The 18,502-nt window shown below is 40.0% G+C and overlaps 1 long non-coding RNA gene across 1 annotated transcript in view; it reads right to left on the bottom strand.

Moving 5' to 3' along the window:
• LOC106822938 (uncharacterized) overlaps nucleotides 1-18,502 on the bottom strand; it is a 39,805-nt gene that overhangs the window by 13,881 nt on the left and 7,422 nt on the right. The window contains exons 3-4 of the long non-coding RNA XR_006511831.2: nucleotides 18,319-18,424; nucleotides 504-741 (exon numbers count right to left, since the gene is read on the bottom strand). This is a non-coding gene — a long non-coding RNA (uncharacterized lncRNA). The remainder of the gene's footprint in view (nucleotides 1-503; nucleotides 742-18,318; nucleotides 18,425-18,502) is intronic.

Genomic DNA, 18,502 nt, shown 5'->3' with positions numbered 1-18,502 from the left:
ACAGGTTGATGGGTATGTTGTGCTTCTTCCAAAGGCATCCATCTTGAGCCCTCTCTCTTCAGGTTCCCCATGTCTATAGTTCCGTATCCCTGGCACCGTCTTTCCTAACCAATGCACAGCACCTCCGCTCCCCCTAAACACACATTCCTGGTTAATTCCTGCTCAAGTCTTAGCTTAAAGATCATATCCCTGTCCAGCCTCCCACCCTGGTAAGGACCCCTCCAACGTGCTCCCATAGTCATTCCAGCAGTACTACCAGTACTTAAAAAGAAAACAAACCCAGAATTCCTTTTTTGGTGTTCTGTTATTTTTTTCGTACGTCGCTTTTGTTTTCATGAGTAGGTTCCAAAGCTGTCCAATAGAACTTTCTGCAATAGTAGAAATGTTCTTCATATGTGCTCAGATTTCAATCCAAGAAATCTGCTGCCTGAGTCTGTGCTCTAAACCACCATGGAAAACTGCCTCCTGCCACCGAATAATTCATTGCTTCCTTTGTAACTTACCTTTTCTGTTAAGTTGTGTGTTTCTTCCTGTATTCGTATGTTGGCTGAGCGGGCGGTAAAGGTTAGAGGAAACTCTCACGCAAGAGGTGATATTGGAGACGATGGAGAGCAGCAGAGAAGTGTTTCTCTGTAAAACAACAGAGAAAGTTCCTGCAGGCAAAGGACACTGCGGACAAGGGTTCAGAAGCAGGAAACAGCAGGACAGCGTCCAGGAGTCTCACACGCAGACAGCTGATGTCTGAGGAAGACATAAAGGGAATCCAACACAAAAATTTCATGTAAGATATGGGAAAAATGGCTTACAATTTGATCTTGGAAAGTGAAAAGAAAAAACATAAAAATCATCTATATCATTATATATGTTTAACAAAATTTAGGTAATAATCGTAAGTCTGCCCTAATTTTTCGAATAGAGAACAAAGTGTTGATTTAGGGTCTGGGAGCCTACTTTTTAAAAAAACTTGTCTAGTAGCACATTTGACAAATATGTTGGAGTCCTTCATTTTTCTCGGCTGCCTCCCTTAACCTGTGATTGTCAAATGTTTCTCTTTTGCAGATCCTGTGATGTCCATTTTCCCCTCTTTAATGAACTGGGTCTAACCCTGCAAGACTCTTCCTTATCAGTGTCTACCTGTGATTCTAGCGTTTCCCCAACATCACTTCCATCAATTTTATGAAACACTGCATCAGGGTTATTCAGATCATGATGATTTTTGTGGCCCAAACTAACCAGAGACACTTGGGTAAGGACTACCAGCTTAAGAACTGCCTACAGTTCAGCATGGCTGGAGTGCTGGGTAGGAGGTGGGAAGCAGTGGGGAAACCCTGGCACTCTCCAGCTGGAGACCTTCAGCAAGTACCTCTGACTTTCTGACATTCCGATTTCTCATCCACCTTGAGGAAGCTGTCTCAAGAGGTCAACAAAACTGCACAAATGAAGACGCTCAACATTGTGCCGGGAACCTGACCAGCCCTCAGCAAATACTCATGTTCTCCCTCTGCATTGCCTTGTATATCCTATATTACATTTGATTGACTGACTGATATGTGCACTGGTGAGATTTTGTCATCACTCTACCACATAAGCACAAAACCTGAGAGAAGAACTTATGTGCTGCAGAGGGACAAAGCAAGGAGACATTTGTCGATTTTAAAGACAAGAGTTCCCAAGAAGCTAGTTTCCCATTGAATAGAGAGATAAAAACAGAACAGGAATGCGAGATATTACATATGCCGAGGATGGTATCTCTGAGACTGAACAGAGCTGGCATCTGCAAGACATGCAAAGATTTTTTATCCCAGGGCCAAGGGATTCTGGAAGCCAGCCCTTCCTACATGTCATTCATTCTAGAGAAATAAATAAATTAGACAGTGAAACAGGAGAATCAGTATGCCTAATTGCAGTCTTAAAATTGAATTTATAAATAAAAATAAGAAATGGAGCACATCCTGGGCTCTTCTGAGGAATTATTGACAAATGTGGGTCTCTACTGCCAGCTCATCTGAAATGCAATTTTTCTGCCTCTTGTTCTCTAAAATCGTTTTCAAATTCATATTTTAACGTATTTGTTTTTGGAATGTTTTATCTCCCTCAAGAACAAAGGGATTCTTCAAAAAGAATTATACGCGAAAATTAGCTGAGTGGTTTGCAACCATTTACAGTGGGAATTTGTATGCAGTGGCAGTGGTCTAAAGCACAACATTCACCTTATCCTACGGCTCCCATTACTTCACAGACACCTCAGAGATCAAATCTTGTGAGCAAGTTAAGGAGGAAGGTCTTGACTTTCTAATGAGAAACTGAAAAGAATAATGAGATTTGTTATCAGATTCGAATCATAAACCATGAGCAGAGGAAGGAACAAATTTGAAATTTTAATCTTTGTGTTCCATGTTCTAATCACATAGTCATAGTATCTCGAGAGAAATTTCTCATAATTTCTGCGAGGTGATATTTGCAGCTATTTTCCTGATGCGAGTTGATTTCATGGAAACAAATCCCAAAGATGAATGATCATGTCTAAAGGAGAAAAATATTGCTAGACTGTCTTAGTCATACATGTCTTCCTTGGGAACATTTTAACCCAGAATTGAGTATGTAAGCATTAAGGAATATTTAAGAAACTATTGATTTGAGAAAATTTGTTTGGGAAGAGCAAGACTAGACATTAACAACAGGGCACAGTGAAAGTCTAAACTTCCCAACACAAATGTCAGGAAAGATCCACTTATCCTCTGTTACTTGCCATTTCCAATTTCCCCATAGGAGAGCATTTATTTAGGTTAATTTCCTTAATATATGAAGAAAATTTTCTGAATTAATAGGAGAAATCTCAACAACCCAACAGAGGACATAAACACGCAATTCACAGAGAAAGAAACACAGATGACTTTTAAATACGGAAAATGCTTTAACTAGAGAATTATTAACTCAAAAAAATAGAAAGTTGTATAAGAAATACAATCTTAATTCACAACTTGACTTAGCAACAAATACTGTTTATATAGAAATAATCACCTAAATGCTGAACTTAGTATATCAGTAAGTAGAAGATTAAATAAGATGTACTTGGAAGGTTTCTCACTGTCATCTAATTTTTTTCAGCCCCATGGATGAAATATCAGACAATTTCTCTAACTTTTCTAAGTACTTTTTGGTTATTAATGAATAGTCTCAATTTTTTTCAGGTTATCCAAAATCCAGTGTAGTCCATTATCAGAACACCAAGCCCTTCTCTGATTTATACTTCTCATCTCCCACAGCTTGAGCCTGGCAAAGGCTTGAAATTTGCAGTGGGCAAGTGTGGGTAGGGTTACCAAATAAAATTCAGGATGCCCGGCTAAATATGAATTCTGGAAAGCAACAATTACTTTTGTCCCAAATATTGCATAGGATGTACTCATACTAAAAAAAACATTCATTGTTTATCTAAAATTCAAATTTAGCTGGGCATCCTGTACTTCTACTTGCTAAATCTGGCAGCCCTAGGTAGAGGGTCGATGTCATTTTATTCCATCTTGCTCACTGTGCTGCCTTTGGCTCCTCTAAGGTTAGACGCAGAGATGGAAAGGGTAGAAATAAGGAGAAGAAAAGCTCTTGGCCTGCAGAGTTGTCATCTGCCACAGGTACCCTCTTTGTATGTCATATGTCCAAGCCTGACTCATGGGAGACCCTCTATCGCAGGAGATGTTTAGCTATACTTTCCTAGACCTAGAAGATGCCTCATTTGGCTGACCACAGACAATTGTCCACTAAGCACTTGGCTTCTGGTTGTCCAACCTTTGTTGGAGTCATTTTCATCTTTCCAGATGATACTGTTGAGTGGGGAACTTTTGAAAGCCTATTGGCAGCTCTCTTCCACAGAATCCAATCTGGCCCACAGAAAACCACATCCTTGCCCCACCAATCCCTGGAAATGCTGGCTGACCTTGACTCTTTGTCCTGCTACCAGGCAGGCTACTGCAGCCAGCCTCTGGCCTTCAGACTATTTTTTTTTCAGGGGTCAGTCAGTCACTAAGTATGTGACTATCCCCCTAAACTTCAGGGAACGCCTATCATTCTCTCTGAGGATCCTTTTGAAATCCCCCTCACTCAGTTTAGCAGGAGTGGGAGGAGTCCTTCTCCCGTCTTGCGCTAGGGATGGCATGGGAAACACACACTGCTAACTCTCTCCAAAACAATTCCCGGCACAGGCCCTTCAGCCCCCTAGTTAATTCTTGAGATTGCACGTAGTTAGTGGCTGAGGCTGGAAGAATCACTTCGGGGCCACCTGATTTGCAAGCCCTGCATAGCTTGTCTGGAATCTCTATTTAGAACGTGGGGGCTCTTTGTACCTATTGTTCTCAGCTTTGGCATCTCAGTTCAATCTCAGAGACTTAAAAAATCTATTTTAACAATCCCTTACATAACTAAAAATGGTTATATAATCATATCATGAATTTGAGAGAGGAAGTGTGTGTGTGTGTGTGTGTGTGTGTTGGGGGTAGAGATTGTCATAAATGAAAATCCTTATTTATTAAAACAGGAAGGCAGAAGAGAGGGTCTAAAACTGATAAATCAAGAAGTAACAGTATAAGCACTTTCCTTAGAAAGATAAATACCAGAAGGGAGATCCAAGTATTTGAAAAAGCTCGCCTTTGGGGAGTGAATAGAGAAATTTGATTCAAAGATGAGTAGAGAAAAATACTATTTTCATTATAAGCCTTTTAGTACTAATGTTTTAAACAATACATTGCTTTGATAATAAGAAATTTTTAAATGATAAATTTTGCCAGAACCACAAAAAAATATGCAGTCATTAAAAAATTGAGGCAGGTCTATATAATAATGGCAGCTAACACTTATATAGTAATTGATGAGTATCAGGCATAGCCTAAATTCTGGGCATATATTAATTCATCTAATCCGTGTCTATTAGTTTCCTGGGGCTGCCATAACAAAGTACAAAAAACAAGGTGGCTGAGAACAACAGAAATTTATTTTGTCCCAGTTCTGCAAGCTAGAAGTCAGAAACCAAGGCATTGGCAGAGCCATGCTCCCTCTGGAACCCGTAAGGAAGGCTCCCTCTTCGACTCTTCCAGCTTCTGGTAGCCCCAGAAGTTCCCTGGCTTGTGGCCGCCTCTTCACATGGCATCTTGTGCCATCTTCACGTGGCATTCTCCCTATGTGCATGTCTGTGTCCAAATTCCCCCTTTTTATAAGAACATCAGTCCTTTTAGACTAAGGGTCAGCACTAATGACCTCATTTTAACTTGATTAGCTATTCTATAAAGATCCTATTTCCAAATAAGTCACATTCTGAGGTTCTAGGAGTTAGAATTTCAACTCCTAGCTTCCTAGGAGTTTCCTAGGGGAACACAATTCAACCCATAAATACATGCGAGGACCCAATGAGGTAGGTGCTGCTGTGAGCACCATTTTGCAAATGAGGAAACTGGAGCACAAAGAGATTAGATAATTTGGTCAAAAATACATGGCTGATTAATGATGGTACTGGAATTTAAACCCTAGAAGTCTGGCTCCCAAATCCTGCATTCTTAACCACTAAACCACACCCTATATATGAAGGACACAAAGCAAGGCAAGAGCACTGTGTAGAGTGTGCTGTCATTTGTGTGAACAAAACTGGGGACAACTCTTACCTACATGCTTACATATGCACAGTATGTCCTTGGAAGAGTGCTCAAGAAACTGACAGCAGTGTCATCTCTGGGGAGGAGAATTTGGAGACAGGGAAGTGAGTTTTTTTTTAAAATGTGTTTTTTTTTTTTTTTGGTGAGGAAGATTGGCCCTGAGCTAACATCTGCTGCCAATCTTCCTTTTTTTTCCTACCCAAAGCATAGTTTCCTAGTACGTAGTTATATATCCTAGTTGTAGGTCATTCTAGTTCTTCTATGTGGGATGCTGCCACAGCATGGCTTGATGAGTGGTGCGTAAGTCCATGGCCAGGATCTAAACTGGTGAACTCCGGGCCACTGATGCTGAGCACGCAAACTTAACCACTTGGCCACGGGGCCGGCCCTCAAGCTTTTTCTTCAATATGAATTCTTTTAATACTTTGAAGTTTGCTGAGTGTTGTTTGTTTGTTTGTTTACTATGTGTAGGAATTAATTTAAAATATTTAAAGTAAAAATGAAAGCAAGAATCTAGCCCCATGGCGGAGTGGTTAAGTTCGCACACTCCACTTCAGTGGCCCAAGGTTCACTGGTTCCGATCCTGGGCACAGACATACCCACTGCTCATAAAGCCGCTCCGTGATGGCATCCTACGTAGAAGAACTAGAATGCCTTACAAGTAGGATATACAACTGTGTACTGAGGCTTTGGGGAGAAAGAAAAGAAATGAAAGCAGGAGGAACATCCTTTCACTAAGGCCATCCCCGCAGACAGCAGGGGCTACTTGGATAATGTTTTATGGAAATACATAAGGGATCTGTTTAGGGGGAAATGATCTATGAGCATGGGTTCCCAGACAACTTCTTTAAGAAAGACGATTGCTTTAAAGGACTGTTTTGGTGGCTAGAACTTTGGATAGAACTTTGGGTAGCAGAATATTATGCAGCCACTACAGTTTACATTTATGTAGAATTTTTTAATGAAAATGGGGGTTAAAGCAGGAGATTGTAACCAAGTGACCATAAATGTTCAGATTCCCAGACAAGAACCTCCCTAATATGAGCTGGATGTATGTCTGAGACCATTAAACGTTCAATTACTCCCACTCCTCTTGCTCTCCTTCCATGTTTATAAGCAATCTCTTGATTACTCTGGCTTCCCATGTCAGGATCCCTACAGGGAAATTTTGTATGGAGAATATGGACGTCATGTATTCCCATCATAACAATCATCTTTGATGTTGTAAATGAATTTGATCGTTACTCGGTTTATGATTTGGCTTCCCATACAACTTGACTAAAGGGAAAAAATGGGCTGCCTGTGCCCACTTAGGTATTCCAGTCCACAGTCCCCATTATGTTTTGATTTTATAGCTTAAGTCTCAGTGGACACCTTCATGTCCTGGTTCTTAGAGAAAACCTTCTTCATAGCCTCAAAGCATTGATGAAAGCATGTATGGAACACACTTTTCAGTGAATCAGTGCATTGGTGTTTTGGTTTTATGTCTAATCTCATATGCCTGGTTAAGATGAATGTAATTGACAAAACTAGGTTTCTAAGGCCATAAGACCAAGGGCCACCCAACAGACCATGGGAAATTGCCAAAGATAATAGGTACCACCTAAGGCCTGAGAAACAGTCTGATTGCCTTCCCTGGAGAAGCACAGCCCCTCATCTCTAGGTGGGCAGATCATGCCCCACTTCCTTTTCTACATAAATCTTGAACCATAAATGAGTTTACTGGTCTTATGGGATTATTTGAGACAAACTAGTAAAAAGCTGAGGGATATCTTCAAAACAGTGAATTTGGCTTTTGCATAACTGACCTGAAGCTGTTCTTTTTTGCAACAATTAGCCAGTAGGACCAAATACCTGTTATGTTCATTCTTAGATCATGATAAGTCTATATGTGTAGTCTGCATATAAGAGAATGTCTTTCTGTTCTCTATAACAGGGAGTTATGCATATAAGTGACCCAAAAGTAACAACAATATTATTATGATCTAAGTCTAAGTCAAAAGGAGGAGAAGACAAAACAAATTCCAGGTTTATCCCATTAGAGGTTGTTAACTGATCTGTCAAGAGTCACTTCCTGCTCTGACTCTCAAGGAAAAAGACCTAAGTATTAACCATGGTTATTTTGGGTGAGGTTGAAAGAATTATAGACGATGTTTATTTTCTTTTCTTGATTTCATTTAAGTCCAAAGATAGAATTTAAAATGTTCCTTAAAATGTGCTACAAGGGTTTCTGGTGAGCTGGAGCCACTCCCTCATCGCCCAATACCAAGTGTCCCAGAGAGACTATGTGACAAGATGAGTGTGTGTGCTCAGAGGTTTCTCTCCTGCAACAGCCAGCCTAGGAATCCACTTTCCCACCTGGGCACCTCTACTCTTAAGCTACCACTTTTCTACCTTGATTCCTCAACAAGACTTTTTAAAAGGAGAACCAGGGCTATGGGTGTTCTGCAAGGTGTCAGCTACTATACTTGGAGCTCTATCAGAATTACTCTCTTTCGACTGGCCACAGGGTATAACTTCGTCCTGAAGGCCCAGCCTCAGCTGACCAACAGTGGGGCTGTCACTTCAGGCTACTCATGCTGTACACTCAAGGGTATCATTCACGTAGACGGATGTGAACAGTGTCTCCTAGTGAGGTGCATGGGAGCAGCCCTGTCTAGTTTCCTGGAGAAGTTGGGACTTCGTCACAAGCCCATCACATGTCACTGTGCTGCTGAAATAGCTAACATAACCCAGTGGCAGCTCTCAGCTTAGCTTCCCCAGCAAGGGTTTGTGTCTGCCTGCTGGGCTTCCCTGGTGCCAGCTGGCACAGGATTCAGACATCAGCATAGCCAGAGCCTGGCTAATTCTCTGGAGAGCTGGAGGTCAGGCCCTCAGGTCTGAGTCACTGGCCAGCAGTGCTTCTTGGCTTGCATTCTAGAAAGAATTTTTATGGCATTCTCAAGGATGCCTACATTGAACATCAGACTAAAATAAAACCTGTTACAAAGCAAGGCATGAGTCCTTCAGGGACTGGAAACAGTCTGATCTTGTGTGTTCTCTTCTGACAGGGCTGGGAGGCTCCCCTCGGCCCTAATCATTCTAATAACCAGAGAGATTTATGTAACATTGTGAAGTCTGCAAAGGACTGCTGACTCCCAGGTCATATAATGGAGTGGAAAAAGTAAATTACAGAGAAGTATTGTGTGTTTGGATCCCATTTATGTTATGATAATCATAAATCAATATGATCCTAAATATGTAAAGAGATGTTTGGAGGAAATTCACTTAACTATTATCAATGGTCAACTCTGGCTGGTAGAATGTGGTGCAATTTTGTTTCAAACTCTTTAAATTGTAATTCTCAGTCTTATAAGAACTTTTTAAAAAACCATAAGCATGCATCATTTTTATTGACTAAAAACAGAAAAATTATTTTTCTAAAGAGTAATTGCACACATCTCTTTTGATATGGGTATAACCTTAGGCAAGCTAGCTAACCTTTCTCTTCCTCAGTTTCCTCCATTATAAAATGAAGATAATAACAATTTTCACTTCATGAGACTATGAGGATGAAACGTGTTAATATATGTGAAGTTCTTAGAACAGTACTCAAAACATTGAAATGCTCAATGCTACTATTATTTTGGTGGTGGTGGTTCTTGGTGTTAGTTTTGTTATTATAGCCCCACATTATGCAATGACATCGGTAGGACAGGAATTACCCAGAACAAATGATTTTTCCAAGGCCATGAGATGGATTAGTGATAGTTGGGAAAAAAAGACATAACTGTGTTGATACATTTCCACTGAGAGCCAAGTGGTCTAATGTATTAGCACAACTGACAACTAGTTTGCTAGTAAAACTAAACATCAGGGTAAAAAATGCTTCAGTAAGGTAACTTTCTAGGAGATAACTTTCCAGGAAAAATGTAGTGATTTTTAGATTGATGAATTTCAAAGAAATACATGAAGGTTGTAAGGAGACAAAGAAGTTCTGTATGAAATGCCTTTACAACACAGGCCACCTGCAATGACTCAGTCTGTGTCATCAACACAGACCGTTAAATAAGAATCTGGGAGGGAGAGTGGGGCCGTGTTGTGTGTATTAACGTTTTGAGCTTTTATTTGCAGGGGGGGTCTCTGCCTGGCATATGTATGCTGTGAACGGCCTGGGAAGTTAATGGTTTCTAAATGCTCAACCACCTGGTTGAGCCCCTGGAGCCTAACCCTGAAATGCTTGTTCCGAAGCTCTCTCTAATTCAGTTGCTGGCTCACATGCCTCTGGCTCCTGCCTTCTGGTGAAGAGGGCACCTAGACTCGAGTCCCTGGTCCAGGTTCTTTCATCTGATGACGACTGATAGAGGATGTGGCAGCAAGTATGTCATCATTCAAGCTGCTGTGAACCAGGGACCCAGGTGAAGAAACTAGTGTGTGTCCTTATCATTGCCAATGATCAACCCCTGCACAAAGCTGCCTGCCCATTACGGGTGAACTACAACAAAGATCCATTATCACTCCACTTAGAGGAATTCTGTGCTTAAAATTCCACAGTAAATGTAAGCACTTTTCACTAGCAATGGCAAGATTGAAAAGAGGAATTATTGTCAGCAGCATAAAAAGATAACGTTTATGAACCCAGCCACAAGAAGGGCGTTCGTACTTCTTTCTGGCAGATGAATTGCTTTGTCAACCAATGTCACCCCATGACAAAAGTAAGACATCAGAACCACTGGTAGAAAACAGACAAATATAGACTCTTCAAAAGGGGGAACAGAACACTATTTTTGTATACATATATCAGTTCTTATGAAATAAAGACTAAATACAATTACTTTGAAGTAACATTTAGCTCAGTACCCTGCATGTGCAGTCTCAGTGCTGTGTTATTTTGTTTATTTTCCCCATACTGAGGGGAGAAGTGATCATGTAGAAAATGATTTGGAGCACGCTCTAAAATGGACCATGGAAAAATCCCCAAGTCTCCACCCCCTTAGTAACACAGAAATTACTTTGACCTTGAAGGTTTTAGAACAGTTATGCCAAAGACCACCTGGGTCAATAAAAGAAAAATCTTTATTGATTTGAACCACACAGTTTCTTGGGGTGGTTTCCAAGATAAACAAGTCGCAAAAATCTTTGCTTGTCAGTATTTGTAGGCTACCAAGTTGAATCTCAAGAGTTTGGAATAAGATGTTCCTCTGAGAGCTGAACTGTAAAATCAAAACATAATGGGTTGAACTGGAAATATTTAAAATCACCTTAAAGAAAGAGAATGCTACCCAGGCAGGACCTGGCTATCCTAGAAAAAGTGTGGAGGGAAATACAGGCAGTGACCAGCAAGGGGCGCTGTCCAGGGGAACAGAAATCTTAGCCAACAGTTTTTGAATCTTCATTATTTTTTTTGGCTGGAAAGGCTATTCCCCATGTGGGGGTTAAAGCAGGAGATTGTAACCAAGTGACCATAAATGTTCAGATTCCCAGACAAGAACCTCCCTAATATGAGCTGGATGTATGTCTGAGACCATTAAACATTCAATTACTCCCACTCCTCTTGCTCTCCTTCCATGTTTATAAGCAATCTCTTGATTACTCTGGCTTCCCATGTCAGGATCCCTACAGGGAAATTTTGTATGGAGAATATGGACGTCATGTATTCCCATCATAACAATCATCTTTGATGTTGTAAATGAATTTGATCGTTACTCGGTTTATGATTTGGCTTCCCATACAACTTGACTAAAGGGAAAAAATGGGCTGCCTGTGCCCACTTAGGTATTCCAGTCCACAGTCCCCATTATGTTTTGATTTTATAGCTTAAGTCTCAGTGGACACCTTCATGTCCTGGTTCTTAGAGAAAACCTTCTTCATAGCCTCAAAGCATTGATGAAAGCATGTATGGAACACACTTTTCAGTGAATCAGTGCATTGGTGTTTTGGTTTTATGTCTAATCTCATATGCCTGGTTAAGATGAATGTAATTGACAAAACTAGGTTTCTAAGGCCATAAGACCAAGGGCCACCCAACAGACCATGGGAAATTGCCAAAGATAATAGGTACCACCTAAGGCCTGAGAAACAGTCTGATTGCCTTCCCTGGAGAAGCACAGCCCCTCATCTCTAGGTGGGCAGATCATGCCCCACTTCCTTTTCTACATAAATCTTGAACCATAAATGAGTTTACTGGTCTTATGGGATTATTTGAGACAAACTAGTAAAAAGCTGAGGGATATCTTCAAAACAGTGAATTTGGCTTTTGCATAACTGACCTGAAGCTGTTCTTTTTTGCAACAATTAGCCAGTAGGACCAAATACCTGTTATGTTCATTCTTAGATCATGATAAGTCTATATGTGTAGTCTGCATATAAGAGAATGTCTTTCTGTTCTCTATAACAGGGAGTTATGCATATAAGTGACCCAAAAGTAACAACAATATTATTATGATCTAAGTCTAAGTCAAAAGGAGGAGAAGACAAAACAAATTCCAGGTTTATCCCATTAGAGGTTGTTAACTGATCTGTCAAGAGTCACTTCCTGCTCTGACTCTCAAGGTGGTTCATGTGTAGGTTCTTACGAGCATCACTGGTCAGGAGTGATGCAACTAAGCCTAGACCCACTCGAGGTTCATAAAGTCACCGGCCAAGGAAAAGCCTGTAAGAACCACCATTTATGTTGTTACAGACAGATTTCTCTTCAAGGTAGCAAAGAATCTAATAGTGGCTTATGGTGGAATAGTTACACATAAAACCCTAGGCTCCTCATGTTAAGTACTGGCCTGAAAAACCCAGACTTACATTTTGTAGTGAAAACTGGCCACCTTTTGCGTGGAACATCTAATAAGTTAGTAGATCTGTAATCAGGCAAGGAAAAGACTTTTCCAATTTTTAAGTTGAATTTTTTGTTTTGAGATAGCTGTAGATTCATATGCAGTTGTAAGAAATAATATCGGGAGGTCCTGTGTGCCTTTACCCAGTTTCCCCCAATGGTAACATGTTGTAAAACTATAGTACAATATCACAACCCAGATATTGACATTGATACAGTCAAGATACTAAACATTGCCATCACTATGAGGATTATCATGAAATCTTTTCAATAGCCACACCCATTTCCCTCCCACTCCCATCATTCCTTAACTCCTGGCAACCACTAATCTCTTCTCCATTTCTAGAGTTTTATCATTTCAAGAATGTTATGTACAAACACACGTGCGTGGAATCATACAGTAGGTAACCTTTGGAGACTTGGTTTCTCACTCAGCATAATCCTCTGAAGATTCATCTAAGTTCTTCCATCTGTCAATAATTGGTTCCTTTTTATTGCTGAGTAATGTTCCAAGGTATGGATGTACCACATTTTGTTTAACTATTCACCTGTTGAAGGACAGATGGGTTGTTTCCAATTTTTGACTGTTATGAATAAAGCTGCTATAAATATATGTGTACAGGTTTTTGCATGAACATCAATTTTCATTTCTCTGGGGTAAATGCCCAGGAGTGCAATTGCTCAGTCATATGGTAGTTGCATGATTGGTTTTCAATAAACTACTAAACTCTTTTCTAGAGTGTCTGTGCCATTTTGCATTCCCACCAGCAATATATGAGTGACCCTGTTTCTCCGCATTTGGTATGGTCACTATTTCTGTTAGACATTTTGATAGGTATCAGTGATGTCTCATTGTGGTTTTAATTTGCATATCTCTAATGGACAATGGTGTTGAAATCTTTTCAGGTAACAATTTGCTATTTAGTGAAATGTCTCTTCATATCTTGAGCCTATTTTCTAATTGGATTGTTTGGTTTTCCTTATTATTGAGTTTTGAGAGTTCCTTATATATTCTGGATACTAGCCCTTTGTCAAATATGTGGTTTGCAAATATTTTCTCCCAGTCTGTACCTTGTCTTCTCATCCTCTTCACAGGATCTTTCAAAAAGCAAAATGTTTCATTTTTATGAAGTCAAATTTATTAATTTTTTCTTTTATGGATCTCAGTTTTGTTGTCAAGACTAAGTACTCTTACCTAGTTTTAGATTCTGAAGATTTTTATTCTAAAATTTTTTGTTTTATTTTATTTTAAAAGTTTTATAGTTTTACATTTTACATTCAAGTCTTTGATTCATTTTGAGTAATTTTTTGCGTAAGGTGAGATACTTAAGTTGAGGACTATTTTTTTGCCTATAATGCCCAATCACTCCAGCACCACTTGTGAAAAATTTCTTTCTCCCATTGAATTTCTTTTCCATCTTTGTCAAAATCAGCTGGGCGTATTCGTGTGGTTTGACTTGTCGGTTCTCTAGTCTGTTCCGTTGATCTTAGTCTCCTCTGCAATGCCACACAGTTTTGATTGCTGTCGTTATATAGTAAGTCTTAAAGTTGGGTAGACTGATTTTTCCCACTTCTTCCTCTTTATCAAAATTGCTTGAGCTATTTCAGTTCCTCTGTTTTTCCATATAAACTTTAGAATAATCTAGTAATAGCTACAAAATCTTTCTGGGGTTTTGATACGAAATGCTTTAAGCCTGTATATCAATTTGCTGAGAATTGACATCTTTAATAACTTGAATCTTCCAATCCATGAACACAGTATGTCTCTATTTATCAGATCTTCTTTGATCTGTTTCATTAGCATTTTGTAGTTTCCAGCATTCCAGTCCTGTATTTGTTTTGTTAGATTTATACCTAAGACAACCATTTTTTTTTAATGATATTATATTTTAGATTTTGGTGTTTGCAAGTGTGTTGCTGGTATACAGAAATACCATAGATTTGTATATATTTATCTTGCATCTGGCAACCTTGATGAACTCACTTATTATTTCTAGGAGAGTTTTTGGAGGGGATGAGGATAAATACCTCAGGATTTTCTTTATAGATGATCATGTTATCTACAAATGGGGACAATTTTAGTTCTTCCTTTTCAATCTGTATGCCTTTTATCTCCTTTGCTTATCTTATCACACTGGGTAGAACTTCTAGCATTATGTTGAATAAGAGTGGTGAAAGCAGACTTCCTTGCCTTGTTCCCCATCTCAGGGGGAAAGCATTCAGTCTTTCACCATTAAGTACAATGTTAGCTGTAGGTGTTTTTTTTTTTTTTTCTGAGAGCTTTTACCATGAACAGGTGTTTAACTTTGTCAAATGCTTTTTTTGCATGAATTGATATGATCCTGTGACTTTTCTTCTTTAGCCATTAATATGGTGGATTACATTGATTGGTTTTTTAATATTGAACCAGCCTTGCATTCCTGGTATAACCCCATTTGATCACTGTGGATAATTCTTTTTATATATATCTAGATTCTCTTTGCTAATATTTCATTAAGGACTTTTGTGTCTATATTCATTAAGAATATTAATTAGAGGAAGATGGGCATAGACGTTAGCTCAGGGCCACTCTTCCTCAAGCAAAAAGAGGAAGATTGGCAACAGGTGTTATCTCAGGCCCAATCTTCCTCACCAAAAATAAAGAGAGAAATAAAGAATATTAAACTGTAGTGTTCTCCTTTTTTTGTACTGTCTTTGTCTAGTTTTGTACTGTTATATAAATGAGTCCAAGATAGCCTCTGTGTATTGTCCCCTAGGTTCACTGCAGGCTGAGACCCATTAGCTCAAAAGCCCACTGGCACCAAACTCAAATTTTTACACATCCAACATCCAATTAGTCAAAAAATAGTCCCAAAAAGCAAATGTTTGGCCATTTAGGGTCTGCCTGATTTGCATATCCCACAAAACCTCAACCACATTTGCTTGCCATTGGTAAGATAGAGCCTCGTGGTATAAGACCCCAAGCTGCCTCAGAGTTCTCTGACCTAGAGACTCCACACCACGCTGCTGAGTGACATCACCTAGACACTTAAACTCCCTCCCTGATCCCCCTCTCCTTTGGGAGTTCCCTTGCCGTCCTCCCCTTCTGAATGGTGGCCCTCTTGCCATAAGCCTCTGGACCGTCTCATACTGTGAGGAACTTCCCCTCACATGCAACCCTATCCAAGCACAGCCCAATAAATCTTGCATGCTACTTCCTTTGTGGTTGTATCTTTTTCCTCAATCATCCCTCAAGTCCATCAAATACCCTACAGGCATCAGCATAACACTAGCTTCATAAAATGAATTGGGAAGAGTTCTATTTTCTGAAAGAGATTATGTAAAATTGATGTTAGTTTTTCCTTAAGTGTTCGGTAGACTTCTCCAGTGAAACTGTATCTGGGTCTGGAGATTTCTTTTTGGGATCTTTTAATTAAAAATTAAATTTCCTTAATAGTTATAAGGCTATTCAAATGATCTATTTCATACTGGGTGTGGTGAGGTTGTTTTTATTTTTCAAAAAAATCCAATTCTTTTTCAGTGAGTGTGTCCTCCTTCTCCTCTCCCTCCAGGAATTCAATGACACAAATGTTGGGTCATCTGTTATAGTCCCACAGGTCACTGAGGCTCTGTTCATTATTTTCCAGTCTATTTTCTCTCTGTTTAGATTGGGTAATTTCTATCGTTCTATCTTCAAGCTTACTGATTTGTTCCCCTCTCTCCTCCATTCTGCTGTTGAGCCCATCCACTCAGTTTTTAATTTCTGTTATAGTTTTTTCTCAATTCTAAAGTTTCCATGTGATTCTTCTTTATATCTTCTATTGCTTTGCTGAGACTTTCCATTTCTTTGCTGAGTTTATTTTGTTTTGTTTTATTTCAAGCCTCTTCTTAATTGGTCATTGAAGCACTTTTACCATGGTTGTTTTAAATCTTTGTCAGATGATTCTAACATCTATCATCTTGATGTTGGCGTCTATTGATTGTCTTTTTCCATTTAGTTTGTAATCTTTATGGGTTTGGGTATGACAACTGATTTTTTATTTAAACGTGGAATTTTGGTATGTTATGAGACTTTGGGTTCTTTTAAACCTTCTGTTTTAACTGGCTTTCCCTGAAATTGTTCTGGCAGGGGAAGGGAGAGTGCTACCTCGTTACTGCCAAGTGGTGGTAGAAATTCATATTTCCTACTCAGCTCTGTTGATACCTGATGGGGAGGTGCTCCTCATTACTGCTGGGAGTGGGTGGGAGTTCCAGGTTTCCACTAGGCCTGTACTCGCACCTCTCTGGCTGGGAGAGGTAGGAGTGCCTCGTTACTGCTCCCCACGTGGCCTCGAATGACACCACATGATGGGGAGTGGCCTCGTCATAGCTGGGCAGTGGTGAAACTCCTGACTCTCCACTAGGCTTCCAGTGGGAAGGAAAGGGGTACATTACGGTGGGTAGGGGGGTATGAGTCCAGGGTCCCCAGTGGTCTCCACTGATTCCATGAAGGGGGGTCTCGTTACCTCCTATTGTGGATAAAATTCTAGGCCCCTTATTCTGCCCTCACTCACACCACCATGGCAGTAGTTTTACATTTTACATTCACAATTTATATTACAGCCTCATAAGGGTGGACATCTAGGCTCCCCGCTCAACCCGTGCTAACATTGGTTTTTTCTATGGTGTTTGGCCACAGTAGAGCAGTTTTCAACTAAAAGTCTTCTGTTCTTGCCAGGATATCCCTTTTCTGGTCCTTTGACCGGAGAGAGCAGGCTTTTGTTAGACTTTTTTTTTTTAGCTTGCTGGCATTTCTAGGTTGCTGGCTTCTTTAACTCCAAGTCTGAGATACACGAGGCAAACAGAAAACTTAGGGAACTCAAACTGTGCTGTTCGTCAGGTCTTGATGTCCCTAGCTGGTCTCCTGTCTTCTCTCCACTTCTCAGAGTCTTCTTAATGTTTGTTTTATATATAATGTTCAGGGTTTTTCATTGTACTTAGTGGGTAGAACAGGGAAAAGTATGTCTATTTCATCTTCCCAGCAGCAGAAGTCCCTAGTTGGTCACTTTGAAAAACGCACAAAACCCACACTCTGGGTCAAACCAGAGAGCAACATATTCTTGGGAGTCCCGAAAGTGGCCAGGTTGAGATCATCTGAGCTGACTGCTCTAGGTGGTCCTCCAAGTAATTTGGGGGCCTGGAATCTCCTCCAAACATTTATTCAGCTTGAAGGGGTTTTTTTGCTGGGAAAGATTTGCCCTGTTAACATCTGTTGCCAATCTCTCTCTCTCTTTTTTTCCTCTCCAAAGCCCCAGTGCATGGTTGTATATTTTAGTTGTGAGTCCTTCTAGTTCTTCTATGTGAGCCACCACCACAGCATGGCTACTGATGGATGAGTGGTATGGTTCCATGCCCAGGAACTGAACCTGGGCCACTGAAGTGGAGCTCACCTAAATTTAACCATTAGGCCATCAGGGCTGGCTTCAGCTTGAAGTTTTTGATCAACTATTTAAAATGAGGCATAATTATCAGGTTCCAGTCAGACAAAGATCTGAGCAGTTGACCTTGTTTTGTAAAGCAGCGGGAATCACTAACATCTCAAGCAAGAGCTTTGCCTCTGTGACCTCAGTCACCAAGTTTATGTCTTTGCTAACTGTCCCCATAATCTACCATCATCACTGTCTCTGATGGCCAGACTCATCGCCTCCCACTGGGATGCATAATTCCTACTTTTTTTTAGGTGATGAGAAATTTATAATGTTTCAGATATGATGGTATCTTGATCACATGTGTTTCCTCAATCTTTGTCAATGTAAATATTTGGAGACTATCTACCATGTTTACCAGGACACTCTGCAGGTTGAACTCATTTTTGGTTATCGAGGATTCATTGGTAAGTGGTAAGAGAAGAAATTTCACCTTCAAAGACAGAGTTTTACATAGACCTCAGCTAGTAAAAGGTCACCAATTGCATTGAAGGCCTTGGGTCTAATCTCCTCATTCCAATCGCTTGTGCAGTCAGACTCTGCATTAGAAAGAGAGAGAAAAGATCACTTTCGGCCTGGTCCAGAATATCCATTCTAAAGGTGGGGACTTTATCAGG

This window comes from Equus asinus, chromosome 12, assembly GCF_041296235.1.
Source record: "Equus asinus isolate D_3611 breed Donkey chromosome 12, EquAss-T2T_v2, whole genome shotgun sequence".
In the NCBI taxonomy this organism is placed as follows: Eukaryota; Metazoa; Chordata; class Mammalia; order Perissodactyla; family Equidae; genus Equus; species Equus asinus.
Note: the sequence above shows the minus strand (reverse complement) of the source record. Positions and strands in the feature narration are given on the sequence as shown.